Source organism: Coregonus clupeaformis, unplaced genomic scaffold (genome assembly GCF_020615455.1).
Source record: "Coregonus clupeaformis isolate EN_2021a unplaced genomic scaffold, ASM2061545v1 scaf0308, whole genome shotgun sequence".
Taxonomy (NCBI): domain Eukaryota; kingdom Metazoa; phylum Chordata; class Actinopteri; order Salmoniformes; family Salmonidae; genus Coregonus; species Coregonus clupeaformis.
The window spans coordinates 378378-394093 of NW_025533763.1; the positions used below are offsets into that span (position 1 = coordinate 378378).

General features: G+C 39.7%; 1 long non-coding RNA gene across 1 annotated transcript in view; it reads right to left on the bottom strand.

The window, feature by feature from the left end:
* The window catches only part of LOC123484418, a 73275-nt gene extending 60052 nt beyond the window's left edge, over positions 1–13223 (bottom strand). Inside the window, exons 1-2 of the long non-coding RNA XR_006658520.1 lie at positions 13140–13223; positions 12733–12824 (exon numbers count right to left, since the gene is read on the bottom strand). This is a non-coding gene — a long non-coding RNA (uncharacterized LOC123484418). The remainder of the gene's footprint in view (positions 1–12732; positions 12825–13139) is intronic.
* Positions 13224–15716: the final 2493 nt, after the last annotated feature.

A 15716-nucleotide genomic window follows, 5' to 3' on the forward strand; every position in this document is an offset into this window, starting at 1 on the left:
TTCTACAATGAAAAAATATATTTTTTTATTTTTATTTTTTTTACAAATTTGAATGAGTAGGTGTGTTCAAACTTTTGACTGATAGTGTATATATACATATATGAATAGATATGGCAGGTTTCAGGACTCTGATGTATCTGAAAAAGTTTAAAAAATATATTTTCACCACCAAAGAATAGCAGTGTGGTTTTAATATGATTTTACTCTTGCAGGCTGTCAGGCTGTCTAGTCACAGAGGAAGGCTTTGACTACATACTGTTGACTATTTTTCATATTAGGCAACAGTATGTAATGTCACCTTTTATTTGAGGTTTTTCATACATATCTGTTTTAGTGTTTAGATACGAAAGCACTTTATATATCTAGTTCTCCCATTTGAAGAAGTTGTAATAATTTGGACACATTCACTTATATTGTATTAAAGTAGTCATAAGTTTAGTATTTGGTCCCATATTCCTTACCTGCAGTGATTACATCAAGCCTGTGATTCTACAAACTTGTTGAATGCATTTGCAGTTTGTCTTGGTTGTGTTTTGGATGATGTTTTTCCCAATAGAAACTGAATGGTGAATAATGTCCTGTCATTTTTGGAGTCACTTCACTTGTATTGTCAGTAAGAATAGAAGATGTTTCTGAACAATTCTACATTCATGTGGATGCTACCATGATTATGAATAATCATGAATGAATCGTGAATGATGATGAATGAGAAAGTTACAGAGGAACAAGGATCATACCCCCTCTGTTATTGGTAATGGTGAGAGGTTAGCATGTTTTGTTGTAGCCTCTGTAACTTTCTCACTCATTATTATTCATGATTCATTCATCATTTTTCTTAATTATTGCATCATCAAGATTCATTTAGTAGTGTTTAGAAACATGTTATCTATTCACTTAGACAGAAAATTACTCCAGTCATCATCCACCATTCAGTTACTATTGGGCAAAACATAACCCAAAACATAACCCAAAACAAACTGCAAATGCAACCAACGAGTTTGAGTCACAAGCTTGATGTAGTCATTGTGTTCAAGGAATATCAGACCAAATACTAAACTTTTGACTACTTTAATACACTATATGAATTGGTCAGAATACTTATGACTTCTTCAAATGGGGGGACTAGATACATAAAGTGCTTTCATTTCTAAACGGTGAAACAGATATGTATGAAAATACCCTCAAATAAAAGGTGACATTATATACTGTCACCTCATATGAAACATTTGATCTCAAATCCAAAATGTTGGAGTACAGAGCCACATTTAAAATGTTAGCTTCACTGTCAAAATAGATATGGTGTGGACTGTATACTCAATGCAATCTAAATCTGATACCTCACTGTCTGTCTTTTGACTGATACTGCTTTTTAAACTGGTCTGGTCAGTCTTCTCAAATATTTGTACTATACATGTTTCTATCTACAAGCAATACTTTGATAATGTGTCATTTGTAATAACGATAAATTAATTTATGAATAGATATGGCAGGTTTCAGGACACTGATGTATCTCAACATGTAGAAAAAATATACTGCCACTATTTTGACCACCAAAGAATAGCAGTGTGGTTTTAATATGATTTGACTCTTTGCAGGCTGTCAGGCTGTCTAGTCACAGAGGAAGGCTGTGCTTCTCTGGTCTCAGCTCTGTGGTCAAACCCCTCACACCTGAGAGAGCTGGACCTGAGTAACAATGACCTGAAGGATTCAGGAGTGAAGCTGCTCTCTGCTGGACTGGGGAATCCCCACTGTAAACTGGAGACTCTGAGGTCAGTATTCCTGTAGTTGGTCAACAAGTGATAACTGTTCACCAGATCCACATGTGTTTACCAGGCACACATAGTCCACACCATATGTGTTTGGACAGTGAAGCTTACAATTTTACATTTGGGTCTATACTCCAGCATTTTGGATTTCAGATAAAACGTTTCATATTAGGCAACATTACAGAATGTCACCTTTTATTTGAGGTTAATGGTGAGAGGTTAGCATGTTTTGTTGTAGCCTCTGTAACGTTCTCATTCATTATTATTCATGATTCATTCATGATGTTTCTTAATCATGTCATCATCAAGATTAATTTAGTAGTGTTTAGAAACATGTTATCTACTCACTTAGACAGAAAATTACTCCAGTCATCATCCACCATTCAGTTACTATCGGACAAAACATAACCCAAAACACAATCAAAACAAACTTCAAATGCAACCAACGAGTTTGGAACCAAATACTAAACTTTTGACTACTTTAATACACTATAAGTGAATTGGTCAGAATACTTATGACTTCTTCAAATAGGGGGACTAGATATATAAAGTGCTTTCATTTCTTAACGGTGAAACAGATATATATGAAAATACCCTCAAATAAAAGGTGACATTATATACTGTCACCTCATATGAAACATTTGATCTCAAATCCAAAATGCTGGAGTATAGAGCCACATTTAAAATGTTAGCTTCACTGTCAGAATATATATGGTGTGGACTGTATACTCAATACAATCTAAATCTGATACCTCACTGTCTGTCTTTTGACTGATACTGCTTTTTAAACTGCTCTGGTCAGTCTACTCAAATATTTGTACTATACATTTTTCTCTCTACAATCAATATATGATCATTTCTAATAATGAAACATTCATTAATGTATTAATAGATATGGCAGGTTTCAGGACACTGATATATCTGAATATGTTGAAAAACTATATTGCCACTATTTTCACCACCAAAGAATAGCAGTGTGGTTTTAATATGATTTGACTCTTTACAGGCTGTCAGGCTGTCTAGTCACAGAGGAAGGCTGTGCTTCTCTGGTCTCAGCTCTGTTGTCAAACCCCTCACACCTGAGAGAGCTGGATCTGAGTAACAATGACCTGAAGGATTCAGGAGTGAAGCTGCTCTCTGCTGGACTGGGGAATCCCCACTGTAAACTGGAGACTCTGAGGTCAGTATTCCTGTAGTTGGTCAACAAGTGATAACTGTTCACCAGATCCACATGTGTTTACCAGGCACACTTAGTCCACACCATATGTGTTTGGACAGTGAAGCTTACAGTTTTACATTTGGTGCTATGCTCCAGCAATTTGGATTTGAGATAGAATGTTTCATATTAGGTGACAGTACAGAATGTCACCTTTTATTTGAGGATATTTTCATACATATCTGTGTTACTGTTTAGAAATGAAAGCACTTTATGTGACATATTCACTTATATTGTATTAAAGTAGTCATAAGTTTAGTATTTGGTCCCATATTCCTTACCTGCAGTGATTACATCAAGCTTGTGATTCTACAAACTTGTTGAATGCATTTGCAGTTTGTCTTGGTTTTGTTTTGGATTATGTTTTTCCCAATAGAAATTGAATGGTGAATAATGTCCTGTCATTTTGGAGTCACTTCACTATGATTTGTCAGTAAGAATAAAATATGTGTCTGAACACTTCTACATTCATGTGGACGCTACCATGATTATGAATAATCATGAATGAATATACTCAAATATTCGTACTATACATTTTTCTTTCTACAATCAATATTATGATTTTTTCTAATAATTATATATATATATATATATATATATATATGTCAGGTTTCAGGACACTGGTATAAATGAAAATGTTGAAAATATATACTGCCACTATTTTCACCACCAAAGAATAGCAGTGTGGTTTTAATATGATTTGACTCTTTGCAGGCTGTCAGGCTGTCTAGTCACAGAGGAAGGCTGTGCTTCTCTGGTCTCAGCTCTGAAGTCAAACCCCTCACACCTGAGAGAGCTGGATCTGAGCTACAATCACCCAGGAGACTCAGGAGTCAGACTGCTCTCTGCTGGACTGGAGGATCCACACTGCAGACTGGAGAAACTCAAGTATGTAGAGGGTTTATGTCAATGTTCATATCACAAATGTTGGAGTTATCAGGCTATTTAAGACAAACATTGTGACCACCACTTGGACTAAGTTATATAAAGACTGTGTGTGTGTGTGTGTGTGTGTGTGTGTGTGTGTCTCTTGTGTGTGTGTGTGTGTGTGTGTGTGTGTGTGTGTGTGTGTGCAGTGTGTCCTGTGTGTGTGCAGTGTGTCCTGTGTGTGTGTGTGTGTGTGTGTGTGTGTGTGTCCGGTGTGTGTGTGTATGTTTGTCCTTGTGTGTGTGTGTGTGTGTGTGTGTGTGTGTGTGTGTGTGTGTGTGTGTGTGTGTGTGTGTGTCTGTGTGTGTCCAGTGTGTGTGTGTGTGTGTGTGTGTGTGTTTGTCCAGTGTGTGTGTATGTGCACGTGTATCAGTACACACACTGGACACACATACACACTGGACACACACACACACACTGGACACACACACACACACACACACACACACACACACACACACACACACTGTAAACACACACACTGGACACATACACACACTGGACAAACACACACACTGGACACACACACACACTCACACTGGACACACACACACTAGACACACACACACACACACACACTAGACATACACACACACACACTGGACACACACACACAATGGACACACACACACACTGGACAAACACACACACACACACACACTGGACACACACACACCCACACACACACTGGACACACACTGGACACACACACTGTAAAGTTAAGTACTGACTGTTTGTTTGTGTGTGTGTGTGTGTGTGTGTGTGTGTGTGTGTGTGTGTGTGTGTGTGTGTGTGTGTGAGTTCAGGTGTATCCCTCAATGACTGTCTGTTCTTCTGCTTACCGCTACAGTGTGGAACATGGTGGAGAGAACACAATGAAACCTGGACTTAGAAAATGTGAGTGTTGACTGCTGTGAAGAATATGACTAAGAATAAGTCTTAATTCAAGTGAAGTCAAAGTCAAAGACCACCATCATTACTTACTTGGTCATATTAAATATCAGCTGTAGTTCTACAGAAGCACAAATCAGGGACACCAAAGTTTACAAAGAGTTGCTTTGACAATGTGTGTGTCTGTGTTTTAAGGATGTGTGTGTGTGTCCAGTGTGTGTGTGTGTGTGTGTGTGTGTGTGTGTGTGTGTGTTCAGGATGTGTATGTGTGTCCAGTGTGTGTGTGTGTGTTTGTGTTTGTTCAGGATGTGTGTGTGTGTGTGTGTGTGTGTAATTAATGGGAATAAGTGTGTTTTGTATTACCATACAGTATAACATATGATCATTCAACAAGTCTCAAGTTACCTTAACTTCTCCTTTTGATACCTAGAAACATCTACATTAAATGAATTAGTGAAAAGTGAGTTAACATTCTAATGTGAATGATGAATGATTTCTAATATTGTGTCTGGTTTCATCCATCAGATGTCTGTGATCTCACACTGGACCTAAACACAGTAAACAGATTCCTCTCTCTGTCTGAGAAGAACAGAAAGGTGACATGGAGGAGAGAGGAGCAGCCGGATCCTGATCACCCAGAGAGATTTGAGTTCTGGCCACAGGTGCTGTGTAGAGAGGGTCTGACTGGGCGCTGTTACTGGGAGGTAGAGTGGAGTGGGGGAGGGGCTGTTATAGGAGTGACATATAAAGGAATCAGCAGGAGAGGAGGGACTAATGACTGTTGTCTTGGATACAATGACAAGTCCTGGAGTCTGTTCTGCTCTGACAACCGTTACTCTGCCAGGCACAATAATAAGTCCACTACCATAGACGTCCCCTCCTCCAGCTCCCACAGAGTAGGAGTGTATCTGGACTGGCCAGCCGGCACTCTGTCCTTCTACAGAGTCTCCTCTGACACACTGACCCACCTGAACACATTCCACTCCACATTCACTGAGCCCCTCTATCCAGGGTTTAGGGTTCATGGTGTTGACTCCTCAGTGTCCCTGTAAATAATAACCATGGTAACACTGACACACACACACACACACACACACACACACACACACACACACACACACACACACACACACTGGACACACACTGAACACACACTGAACACACACACACACTGAACACACACACTGGACACAAACACACTGGACACACACACACAGTGGACACACACAAACACACACACACACACACACACTGGACACACACAAACACACACACACACACACACACTGGACAAATACACACACTGGACAAACACACACACACACACACTGTACACACACACACTGGACACACACACACACACACACCGGACACACACACACACACTGGACAAACACACACTGGACACACACACACTGGACACACACACACACACTGTACACACACACACACACACACACACTAGACACACACACACTGGACACACACACAAACACACATACACACACACACACACACACTGGACACACACACAAAAACATACACTGGACAAACACACACACACTGGACACACACACACACGCAGGACAAACACACACACACACACACCGGACACACAAACACACAAACACACACAAACACACTGGACACACACAAACACACACACACACACACTAGACACACACACACTAGACACACACACACACTAAACACCCACACACACACTGGACACACACACAAACACACTGAACACACACACACACACACACACACACACACACACACTAGACACACACACTGCACACACACTGGACACACACACACTGAACACAAACACACACACACTGGACACACACACACACTGAACACACACACTGGACACAAACACACTGGACACACACAGTGGACACACACAAAGACACACACACACACACACACACACACTGGACAAACACACACACAGGCACACACACTGGACAAACACACATACTGGACACACACACACACACACACACACACACACACACACACACTAGACACACACACTGCACACACACACTGGACACACACACACTGAACACACACACACACACTGGACACACACACACACACTGAACACACACACTGGACACAAACACACTGGACACACACAGTGGACACACACAAAGCACACACACACACACACACACACACACACACACACACACACACACACACACACACTGGACAAACACACACACACACACACACACACACACTGAACACACACACACACACACACACTGAACACACATACACACACTAGACACACACACACACACACACACACTGGACACACACACACACACACACACACACTGGACACACACACACACACACACTGAACACACACACACACACACTGAACACACTTACACACACTAGACACACACACACACACTGAACACACACACACTGAACACACACACACACACTGGACACACACACACAGTGGACACACACTGGACACACACACACACACACACACACACACACTGGACACACACACACACACACACTGGACACACACACACACACTCTGGACACTCACACACTGGACACATTTCCATGTGTTGTATTTTGATGAAAGGAAATCCCATATAGCCTACTGGACAGGACTTTGCTATGGCATCTTCTGTTTGGGTGTCTCAGGTCAGGTCTGAGCCATGATCAGAATGTGTCTCTGTGTCTATTTCCAGCCCTGCCATTTCTACCTGTCCTGATCTAGTGTTTCACCCCTGACCTCCTCACACCGTCTCACTGTCCATGTCTGCTTTTAGCTCCCACCTCTACTTCACTGTGTTATAATGGACCTTATGCTTGTTATGTCACCTCTGTAACCAGTTATCAAACATACTGACCTTTCTGACCCTATCCCATGGCCCTACTTTCTACAACTGAACATTTAAATTCCTCTATTAGTTTTATTTAGTGTCCATTTACTTATGTATGTATTTGTTGTATATTGGGGTTGTGCTGCAGAGCATCATGGGGGTTTGTATGTGTTGCGATGATCACGTTCCAGATAAATGTTTGAACTGATTCCTGTCTCCTGTCTCATCATTATTTAATTGTTATACAGACGTGGTTATGAAACCAACGAGACATAACAAAAGATTGGTGATGAGTACGTCTGAATCTACAGGAACTATTCTGTCTGGAAGAAGTGGGTTTTTACAACTGTTTAAAACTGTTATTTTCTGTGGTACAGAATAGGCTAATGTTAGCACAGTGTATTGCTAGCAGAGGCAAGTGCATAGTCGAGCTAGCTAAGAAAGAGAGTTAACCAGTGGTGTAAAGTACTTAAGTAAAAATACTTTAAAGTACTACTTAAGTAGTTTTTTTGGGGGTATCTGTACTTGACTTTACTATTTATATTTTTGACTACTTTTACTTTTACTTCACTACATTCCTAAAGAAAATAATGTACTTTTACTCCATACATTCCCCCAAATTGTAAAGTGGTTATCCCACTGGCTATAGGGTGAACGCACCAATTTGTGAGTCGCTCTGGCTAAGAGCGTCTGCTAAATGACGTTAATGTGCCCTTGAGCAAGGCACTTAACCCTAATTGCTCCTGTAAGTCGCTCTGGATAAGAGCGTCTGCTAAATGACTAAAATGTAAATGTAAATGTAATGAATGCTTAGCAGGACAGAATATGGTCCAATTCACACACTTATCAAGAGAACATCCCTACTGCCTCTGATCTGGCAGACTCAGTAAACACAAATGCTTTGTTTGTAAATTGTCTGAGTGTTGGAGTTTGCCTCTGGCTGAACGTACATTTTAAAAACAAGAAAATCGTCTGGTTTGCTTTATGTAAGGAATTTGAAATGATTTATACTTGTACTTTTGCTTTTGATACTTTAGTACATTTTTAGCAATTACATTTACTTTTGATACTTAAGTATATTTAAAACCAAATACTTTTAGACTTTTACTCAAGTAGTATTTTACTGGGTGACTTTCACTTTTAGTTGAGTCATTTTCTGTTAAGGTATCTTTACTTTAATCAAATATGACAATTGGGTACTTTTTCCACCACTGGAGTTAACATCGTCATGGACGGCAGAAAAGGACTCGAGACGGACATTGGAGTGGGAAAACAACGTGATTAAAAAGGAGGAATATACAGTGATTAAAGGAAAGGACATTTATTCAACTGTGAAGACAAACCTTTTAATAAAATCTGCTAAATGAGCGAACTTAGGAGGAAACGTCAGTGAGTGAAGTGAATGAAGATCATGTGACTGAGGAAAATATTGCTGTGGTTGAGGACAATATTGAAGTGAGTGACAATCAGGAGCTTATTGAGAAATGAACAATTATTGGAATTGTTGGAAACATTGGACAATTTGATAAAAGTATTGAACAGTGGAGCTCATATACAGAACGGTTTGAATATTTTGTTCATGGATGAGGACAACATTGTTGGATGAGGACAACATTGCCTACATGTTTTAGTGTAATGGGGCCAAATACATTTAATTTACTAGGCAGCCTGCTACAGCCAGACAGAACAGGTAATAAGACGTATGGGGATATTGTGGAGATACTTAAAGGACATTTTTCACCAGAACTATAGATCCCAGCATGACAAACAATTGTTTGGGCCTTACTTTGAGCACTTTGCACTGTGCCTCCATTGAGTCTCCATGTGTCAAGCAGTACAGAGAAACGCCCTCTAGATGACAGCAGAGGCCTGCTCTTGGATCTACCCTGTCTAACCACCAGTTTAGTGACCTTGTTCCATCAATATGTCCATACTACTTCACAACCGATTTGAGGTCTTGACCAGCAATGTCCCATTGGGCTCAACCAAGCCGAGAGTGAGGTTCTAGAAAGAGGACTGACTTTCATACCAACTCCTAAACAGGTGGACTGAGGGGAGCTACGGATGGATCTACACTTCTATCATAGAAGATTGAAGTTATTAGATCATTTTGATTATGAAACAGATTTTCCTCGTATACTATTTCCAAACCCCTCACATTGGGAACCTCAGTTGGAGTCAGTGTCAGAAACTATACAGACTGTTATACGTAGGGATGTGGCTTCCTTTTCACAATTCAGAACCCGACCTGTATATCAGCTTAACCTTACACATTTTTCTAAAAATCAAGCTCTAGAAACATTGAACAGCAATCAGAATATAGTGATTAAACCAGCAGATAAGGGGGCTCAGATTGTTGTAATGGATAAAGTGAATATCTTCTTGAAGCCAATAGCCAATAGGATAATGGTAAACACTATGTTCCATTGTCCCACTCAACACAACCGGAAAACACAAAGATTAATCCAGGAGATAGTGAGTAAACTATATGAGGATAAGTACATTACAGATAAACAGATGGTCTATCTTTTTGGGGCAGATTCTCCAAGGCCTAGGCAGTTTTACTTACTGCCTAAAATACATATCTCCTGAGACGTTGGCGGTTCCCTACGGCTGACCAATAGTAAGTGATTGTGTCTCAGAATCTTCCTGTATTGCTGATTATATTGACTTTTATATCAACCCTCTATCCCAGAAACACCCCAGGTATGTTAAGGATAGTTATGAATGCAGGGTTTATTACTATTGTATTACTCTTTATATTAACTTAGCTACTGACTTGTTCTATTGTTGTTGTCAAGAGGTTAACCTGCTAGTCAGCATTTCATTGCACTGTTAACTCCATGTATATGACAAATAAACCACCTTGAACTTAGAAGGGAAGGGGGAGGACAGCCAGAAAGGGAGGGGAAAAGATGGCCAGCTAAATTACAGTATGTGTCCTCAAATGTTATGTCATCTGAACATCTCACATTAGCTGGTAGAACTGACAAATGAAATGAATCATAGAGGTCTTATAACTTATTCCATTCTACAGGTCCATTGTTTTGTCTCATGTCTCTTTATATTAATATACCCTGGGGACCATGTAGCTGTATTGAAATCACCTTGTTTTATAAACTTCTTTGTTGCTCAGTGGTACTTCAATTGGCCGGACCATGCCCAATTCTTTCACACGGTAATGCTCCAGCATCCACTCAGAGCTTATGCATCTAATGCATTCCTCAAATACTGCAGAGTTGTTAAGCAAGTCCCTGAGATCGTCATGTTCAACCACGTTTATTTGCTTATTTGTAAGATGAAACCTGAGGGGATCACTGTAGTGTGTCATAAATGCATCCAAAATGCATCTGAGGTCCTCAACAATGCTATTCTGTACCGTAGCTGGGATGCAGTGTTCTTTCCAGATTTTCAAAATAAAAAGACAGATCGTTTTTGAGACCTTCAATTAGCTGCTCAGTGTTGATCTCTGTGGCTTGAACATATTCAGCCTCTGGCAGACCTTCTACATCGCTCATGTCATCTTCAATGGGATCAGTCCCAGTCTCAAATTCATCATGAGGGCAATTCTCATCTAAGTTGGGGCTTAAAAGCTCTGTGGTTTTGGTAGATGTGAGACCGATATACGCTGAAACATCTATTTGTTTTCCCACACCCATTAAGTCCACAGGTAATTAGAAAATGTGGTTCATGCTGGTGATAGAGGCCAATGTGTGAGTAGTTTGGACACAGAGAAAGAATGCTCGTTGCAAAGTGGACAATTGAAGAGAGTTGGCATTCTTCAGAAAGATTGTGAACCTTGGAATGATGGGATGAAATCATGGAGATCATTGGTACTCAGCCACTTGCAGACATCATCAAGGGACCAGTCTTCCACAGCCACACTCAAATTCAAGTTGACACATAGCGCAAAAGTGAAATGTATTAGTGTTGAGGCTAAAACAAAACCTATTCCACTCTTTCCAGACAACCACCTTTCCTCCTAATTTGTATTTATGGTTGTTCCATAACGAAGCAGAGCTTGTCAGGAAAGGTGAGGATGTCTGTCTCTTATAATAAGGGATTCTGCAGTCCCACATTTAAGTGTTGACTCAGATAATATGATGCTCCAAATGGGGCATTAAGTTCTTCTTCCATGTCAACCCAAATTGGCCTATTAGAGTTCTCAATAAAGAGAGTCTATTTGGGCAGTTATAAAGGCTTCTTGCTATAATTACATGTTAGGGAGCTTTAATCCTCCCTTCTAAGTCTTTACCTGTAATCTAGCTTGGTTCATCCTGGCCCTTTTAATAGTCCAAATGAATCATTTTGTCTATGGTGTTAAAGGTGTAGGCAGGTATGGACAGTGGAAACATGCTGATGATGTAATTCAGTTTAGGAGCTTTAACCATCTTCATAACATGTGGCCTACCCCACAATGAGATTTATAGCTTGTCCCAGTTCTTCAACTGGAGTTGAATTTTGTTCAAACACTGTATTGATTGATTGATTGATTGACTGCAAATACATTCATTCACCATTCAGTTAGTGTTGGAAAAGATTAAGGAATGACATAAAACACACTATAATCAAACTGTATTGATTGATTGATTCACTGTAAATACATTCATTCACTATTCAGTTAGTATTGGATTGACAAAGGAGTAACACAGAACACACTATAATCACACTTCAAATACATCCAAATACTTTATAGAGGCTAACCTGTTAGTAGATCCATAGTGAGCTTTAAACATTGTCTTGCTTTGGTCTGAAATACAGAGGACAGAACAATCCGCCCCAATACACCAACCTGAAAGACATCAATTAGACACAAACACAACATAAACAACATGAGTATTCAATATCAAATGCATCTAACTAATCTGATCTGCTTTATGTATTCTTCTTTTTGTCAAATCGAACATAATCTACATTGGGTCATCTGTGTGTGTGTGTGTGTGTGTGTGTGTGTGTGTGTGTGTGTGTGTGTGTGTGTGTGTGTGTGTGTGTGTGTGTGTGTGTGTGTGTGTGTGTGTGTGTGTGTGTGTGTGTGTGTGTGTGTGTGTGTGTGTCTTACCTGTTCGTGGTGGTTGATACATTTCTCAATCAGAGCTCACAGCTCCCAAACTCTCCACCAGTTAACTGGACAGGGGCAGGATAAGCCAGGTACTAAAGGGAGGAGAATGGAAGGAGATGGTGAGAAAGTATATCATGGGTTTAAATGACTACAATTTCTCAATATTGAGTCTAGCTAGCTAAAGTTAGCTAACGTTACAGTAACTTTAACTAGCTATCTACTGTAGCTAACGTTAGCTAAAACGTACCAACATTTATACAACAATTACCAGCTAACATTACAGGCTATGTAGCTTGGCTAGCTGATGAAAAACCAAGAGTACATTACATGATGTATTGTTTTTAAGTTATTTGATAGTAGTTTGATGAATTATTATCTTAGCTAGCGAATAGCTAAGGTTCACTCACCTTTCACGTCAATCCGATGCAAGTCATCTCTTATTGGTCGCGTCTCTCCAACCATCCGCGCGCTTCCCGCTTCCAGTTGTCTTTTGACCAACGGTCTCAATTTGAATTCTGCGCTCGAGCGGCCTTTACTGACGAGGGCGCTGCTGGTTCCAAACCGAACCCCTCTTTTGAAAAGGCTTCTTCAAAGAACCCCTGAAGTCTACATCGGTTCAACAACGAGCTGATGGCAGAGTATAGGCTTGGAAATTCATCTTAAGGTTACATATATTTTAACCTTATATTATCCTAAAGGATCCTACAGGAAGCTTTTCTTTTAAGAGTGTAGTTCACTTTTACGCATTTATCTGCAAAACCATGCCTTCCGAGTTGTAAAGGGGTGGCCAGCCACATAATTAGTTTTAAAAGTCTACCATGACAACAACTATCCCATTGACTATATCCAGTAATAGTTTCTTATTGTTCTAGTTAAGATCTCACAACACAGTTACGCTGCTACAATTAAGGCATAAGACATAAGTATATATCATTTGAAAATGCAGACAAAATTGGCTTGAACTTGTCGTGTAATAACAATTTTGAAAAACACTAAAAAGGCTATGTATTCTCCCAAGGTCAATACTTCAAAAAATAATGAATCATAAAATGTTTGTCCTCTGTAGTTGCGTGTCTTTCTTTAAATGCTCGTTGTCCAATCAAATCACGCAATCTACAGATGGTGCATCAACCAAAGAAAACTTTATTGATTGGCACATTTTCTGTTTAGAGATACTGAGAAATAACAACCAGGAAAGATAAATCATAAAAATATATGTTTATTTACATATTACAATAATTGTATAGCCTAGGTTTCATTTACAAACAGACATATTCACTACATTTGTTAAATTATTCACTTAATTACTTATATTATTTTCAGTAAACTCTTATTCTACAACATTTATTGTTTTAACATTCACACTGCTAGTTTTACACATTATATTTGTATATATATATACACACTACCTTCATTTATATAAATATAATATATAATGATCAATATATAACCATAAATATATATATATATATATATATATATATATATATATATATATATATATATATATATATATATATATATATATATATATATATAGCATTTACTATATAGACACACACACACACACACACACACACACACACACACACACACACACACACACACACACACACACACACACACACACACACACACACACAGCTAAGGTGAAGAAGGTGAGCTTGGCTGTTACACCAGCTAAGGAGAAGAAGGTGAGATTGTCTGTTACACCAGCTAAGGTGAAGAAGGTGAGATTGGCTTGAACACCAGCTAAGGTGAAGAAGGTGAGATTGGCTGGTACACCAGCTAAGGAGAAGAAGGTGAGATTGTCTGTTACACCAGCTAAGGTGAAGAAGGTGAGATTGGCTTGAACACCAGCTAAGGTGAAGAAGGTGAGATTGGCTGTTACACCAGCTAAGGTGAAGAAGGTGACATTGGCTTGAACACCAGCTAAGGAGAAGAAGGTGAGATTGGCTGTTACACCAGCTAAGGAGAAGAAGGTGAGATTGGCTATTACACCAGCTAAGGAGAAGAAGGTGAGATTGGCTATTACACCAGCTAAGGTGAAGAAGGTGAGATTGTCTGGAAGACCAACAAAGTCCCCTGTCCCCGAGGTGAAGAGGACACATTTACATTTACATTTTAGTCATTTAGCAGACGCTCTTATCTAGAGCGACTTACAGGAGCAATTAGGGTTAAGTGCCTTGCTCAAGGGCACATTTACGTCATTTAGCAGACGCTCTTATCCAGAGCGACTTACAGCAGCAATTAGGGTTAAGTGCCTTGCTCAAGGGCACATTTACGTCATTTAGCAGACGCTCTTATCCAGAGCGACTACAAATTGGTGCATTCACCCTATAGCCAGTGGGATAACCACTTTACAATTTTTTTATTTTTTTTATTTTTTTTATTTTTTTTTATTCAGTTGATATGCCATACCATACATCTACAATGTAGGATCATAGGTTTGTGTGATTTCTATGTACTTTCAGAGAAAAGGAGTTAGTGCTGGAAAAAGATGGTCCCTTGTCCCAACTGGTGGAGACAGAGGTCTTTCAGACCTTTTCCTGGAGTGAGACTCTGGCGTGGGGCAGAGGAGAAGGCACCTTTGATGACCACCTGTTAGAGGGCAACCCTTCCCCAGGCCAGAAACCTCAAAGTAGACGTCATCAAAGGTAGAGAAATCACCACAATGTGAGGATTAACCCAATATCATGTTCACACTAGATGTCCAATATCAATCATTTCACAATTGACATGTTGTATATAGTTGTACCGTTTCTACAAGTCAATTAGTAAAGTAAGTACAACTCTGACATGTAAGCCTTGTCCGAGACAAAAGACAAAACTAAGAGAAGAAACCTTCTAATGTCTCCTCTTTTCAGAGACGACTTTCAACGTAAGAAGCAGGACCTCCTTGACAAGGGGACATGGATGGTGCTGTCAATGGCCTTGTTCACCAGCAGGCAAAATATAATGACGTTTGTACCAACATGCCTGGA